Genomic DNA, 4,910 nt, shown 5'->3' with positions numbered 1-4,910 from the left:
AAGTGGTAACCTGCAACCAAAACCCCCCCCCCCGCCACTTCCTGCGGCCGCCCATGATGAAAAACACAACAATTTTAAAATTATTATACATTAAGTAAAGAAATAGAAGAAACACAGTATGGTCCGAACTACACAATTCTAAACTCTTAATTAAGATGTTTTGATATAATTTAAGTTAGTTCCCATCAAAGCTACGTATTATGGAAGAGTTTAATACGAAACTAGCTCACGCGAATAACAAGGGGAAAATAACGCTGATCGATAATGTTGGATTACCTTTAAAACAGAAAATGTGTAAAACTTTTAAGGTCGAAATCTTTTTTTTATAGGGCGAGTGAAAACAAAAACATTTTTTCCGTAGGCCTTACAAAGGGTATAATGCAACCATAGCCTATTTCTACACATTTCAATGTTTACCACGTCATCATCAGGAGTAAACATACACGACAAAAGTGTCATATTTATTCATTCTTAGATAGGTGATGTGACCTGTGTGTAAGTTTACATTTCTGCATACATCTCGGAGGAGGTCCTGTCATATTCTTAAATGGATATTTACCGGACCTTCGTCTTTATTTAATAACTCATGATTTTTTTGAAATTATTAGTTGCTCTAATACCCTAAGGTTGAGCCAATGTCAACGTTTTCTTTCCCCATAATATTTTATATGATGTTTTTTGTACACGAAATATATAGCAATTGAAAGAGGATTTAATCCAACTATTGTAGATAGAGCAGTTAAGAAATTAACTAATATGGTAATGGATTAAAGTATTATCTTAAAACATAATTACTACAAAATTAAAAAGGAATGTTTAGTGTTGCCATATGTTCCAGGTTTAACTTCTAGTTTATTTAAAGTATCTAAAAAACGACAGATATTGTACTCTATATTTAAACTGATAAATAAGATAAAACAAGTTTGGTTAACAATAAAGATAATAGACAGTTAATGGAAAAAGCTGGAATTTATAAAGTTGAATATAAATGTGGAAGTGTTTATATTAGACAAACAAAACGTAATTTAGAATATCGTTAGCAAAACATAAGGGAGGTGTAAGAAATGAAAGAACTGAAACTTCAACCATAGCATAACATGTTGTCTGAAACTTACTTTTTAGTAGTATTTATAGTAATGTAAATATATGGTTGTGTTGGGCTAAGGATTCTTTTACAGTAGGTGTATGTGACTTGTTGGCGATAAATTCAACAATAAACGAACAACGCGCACTCCACTTGCTTTTAAAATAATATATGTATTCGAAACAAGTTAAATGTATTGTTACGTCTCTGTTCGTTAGTTAATTTTCCGTAAATTCGTTCCGACGAAACTGTAGCGACACAAGTCCTTTCTTAAATAAAACTGGTTTATTCTTTCCGAATACAACTTTACGATACACTTAATTTCAACAGTCGCTCTATAACAAACGCTATAACTCACGTCTCACGTGGCCAACAATATTTTATCCGCATACATTCAATTACTCATTACCTTTCCGTCGCTTCGTGGCCGGTCTTATATATATACAAGACTACACTATATCTAGAAAGATCACGAGATTTAAGGAAAAGACGTAAGAGTTTGAGAATGACATGGCGTGATACTAGTCACGTGACTTCGATACGGCCAAAGTGATACAAGTATTTAGCTGTTGCAATATGTAGCTTTTACGACCTTTCGACGTATTTTATACAAGAATGTTATGAGTTCGTGCAGAAAATGACGAAAATTTAGAAAAATCGTGGGTATATACTAGAATAAAAATATATATATTAGGTCGTCAGGAAATTAATGTCGCGTTTTTTCTTTACATCTGTTGCTACAGTCATGAATTTAAAGTTTAATTTTCACACCTGTTACTACAGTCATAAATGTAAAACATCTTTCCTTTTCATTTTTATTACAATTACGAATGTAACACTTCTTTCCTTCAGATTTGCTACTGTAATGATGAATATAAAGCTTTTTTTTTCACATATGTTACTACAATCACAAATTTAAATTATCTTTCCCTCACATCTGTTTCTACAACTATCAATGTAAAGTATCTTTCTTTCACATCTATTACCATAATCATGAATATAAAACATATTTCTTTCACATTTATTAATACAATCATGATGGTAAAGCATTTTTTTCCGCATCTATTACTAAAATCATGAATTTAAAGCATCTTTCTTTCACATGTATTACTACCATCATGAATGTAAAACAATGAGAAGAGATTGAAACACTTGCAGAATTCAGTACAATGTATTATATAATGTGGACAAAGTAGTTTTTACAAAAGTCTTTCACAAGGAATGGAAAGTTACTATCACCTCAACATGACTTCCTTCAATACTCTTCACCCTCCGTTTTATATTCATTTGTTGAGATGTTTCTACAGATACACACCATTTCTCACAAAAATTAATATTATACCAGTGTTCACATAAATGAATGTTTTTTTTCTGAATGTTATATTACGTTTACCGAGGCAATAAATTTTTGATCATTGGCCCTAATATTGCTACTGAGTTTTTACTATGATGTTGACCTATTTCATGAAGAATGTCCTAGAGGATATTACCATTTCTTAACACGTGTGATTGAAATGTATGAACCTCTTTATAATTTACAACTCCACTGCTAATATCACTAGATAGCAGGATAGCCACATGTTGAGCTATCCCGTGGAAGATAATATTACAAGTAGATTATATCTAACTCATCAACCTTGAGAAAACAAAACCTGTTTCTAATGAACTCGTGTGCTTTCACGTAGCAAAATAATGTACGTTGTACATGTGAATATCCTTGAGATTCTTAACACTTGACTTTTAATCAGTTACTCGACTGATAACTAATGCTTTTAAGTATTTCCATCTTGAAAATATTATGTTTGTTGCAGCTGCGTAAAACAGCACTAATTACAAAACCTTAAGAAACACCAGACACTTTCTGATAAGGTATGTACTGCACTTATTTTCTAAAGATTATTTATTTCTTTTCCTTAGTGTACAATAATTTTAATAAATTGGATGCATTTTATTTAACAGATTTTCAATATACTTCTTTAAGTAATGTTGATGGGAATCCTAAAAAAAAATTAAAATATAAAATATCAGGCCTTTCTTTACTTGAAATAATTAAGTTTATCTTGTCGCAGAAATTATGTTAAATTTCAAATTATATCTGTTTCTAAATATAGAATAACGTGCTAAAACAGTATTTCAGTTTTGCATTTATTTTCTTAAAGTCAGTAAGTTCATGAATTCTTTTGCAGTCAGTAAAATTTCAAACATTACATTTTTAAAGGTAGTGATAGTTAAACTATCGGTGGCTCAGAGTTAAATATTAGGTCTTATGACGTGAAAAATGGGGTTCCATACCCGCGATGGGCAGAGCACATATAGCGTTTTGTGTTTAATAACAAACAAACAACGAACTATAATCAACGTCATCAGTTCATCAGAATATGAATTATTTAGATAAGGCATAAGTTTTAAAAATAACTATATTCCACTTTTGACAAGAATCTTCTTAAGGTCACCAACGCCAAAGTAAAAACTAGTAATACTGTCTTGTAATTATAAGAGACCAATGATTAACCTGTAAAAACCAGTTTTAAACAATGTATAAACTTAATTTTGTAATTTCTGAGTTTTGCAAATAGTTAAGGAATTACAGGCAATGCTTCCCAAAATATGTTTCAGATATTTATAAATACGATTTTTTATATACCAATATACTGTTACGTCTACGTTTGTTAATTGATTTTCCGTAACTTCGTTCTGACGAAACTTTAGCGACACAAGTCCTTACTTAATAAAACTGGTTTATTCTTTCTGAATATAACTTTACCGATACAGTTATTTTCAACAGTCGCTCTTTTACAAACGTTGCTGCTGACTTTCCTGCAACTGTTGGATACTTTCTTCCTGTTTCCTTTCTTGTTCCAGTTGCCACTGCTGTAATTTTTATTTTGTTTATTTTCTTTCTCCTCCAACCACTGCTGTAATCTCTCTTGTTTATTTTGTTGTTCGAGCAAGAAGAGAGACAACAGCAGTGGCAAGAAAACCTGCAACAGTGGCAGTTTCTTTTCTTTTTCCTCCAACAACTGCTGTAATCTCTCTTCTTGTTTATTTTGCTGTTCGAGCTGCCACTGTTGCAAGTTTTCTTGCAAATGCTGTTATCTCTCTTCTTGTTTCTTTTCTTTTTCCTCCAACAACTGTTGTAATTTCTCTTCTCGTTCTTCTTGTTTCTTTTGCTGTTCGTGTATTGCTGCCATCAAGTCTGCTAGGCTGTAGTTTGATTTGCCGTTTCTCGTTTCCATTTTTTTTTCTGCCCCACTCTCTGACACCAATTTGTTACGTCTCCGTTTGTTAATTAACTTTCCGTAACTTCGTTCTGACGAAACTTTAGCGACACAAGTCCTTACTTAATAAAACTGGTTTATTCTTTCTGAATATAACTTTACGATACACTTAACTTCAACATTCGCGCTAAAACAAACACTATAACGAACGTTAACTTCAACAATACTTTCTCACTGCAGATCATACTCACTGTCTACACACATATTATTCTTCCGTCACGTTGTCACCCTCTTATATATACCAGACTACCCTATATTTAGTAATCTCCCGACAATTCACGAAGGTACAAGATATGTCCAGAAAGCAGGGGGCGTGACACTAGTCACGTGACCTCGCTGACGCAACATTATCTATTAAAAACACAGTCATTTTAAACAAAGAACCAAACATAAACAGACGAAAAATCGAGGAATCCATCTTAATTGAACACAACAATCCTACTCTAAACCAACACCCTGAGGAGCCAAGATACCTCTTTGTTCAATACTATATATTTATATATAATATACATATATATATATATATATATATATATATATATATATAT

At 31.9% G+C, this 4,910-nt stretch overlaps 1 protein-coding gene across 1 annotated transcript in view; it reads left to right on the top strand.

Moving 5' to 3' along the window:
* Window positions 1-2,882: 2,882 nt before the first annotated feature.
* LOC106462040 (pantetheinase-like) overlaps window positions 2,883-4,910 on the top strand; it is a 17,629-nt gene continuing 15,601 nt past the window's right edge. The window contains exon 1 of the mRNA XM_022389161.1: window positions 2,883-2,953. The gene's annotated coding sequence lies outside the window, so the exon portion shown is untranslated. The remainder of the gene's footprint in view (window positions 2,954-4,910) is intronic.

This window comes from Limulus polyphemus, unplaced genomic scaffold, assembly GCF_000517525.1.
Source record: "Limulus polyphemus unplaced genomic scaffold, Limulus_polyphemus-2.1.2 Scaffold1080, whole genome shotgun sequence".
Lineage (NCBI taxonomy): Eukaryota > Metazoa > Arthropoda > Merostomata > Xiphosura > Limulidae > Limulus > Limulus polyphemus.
This window is presented reverse-complemented; position numbering and strand designations above follow the sequence as displayed.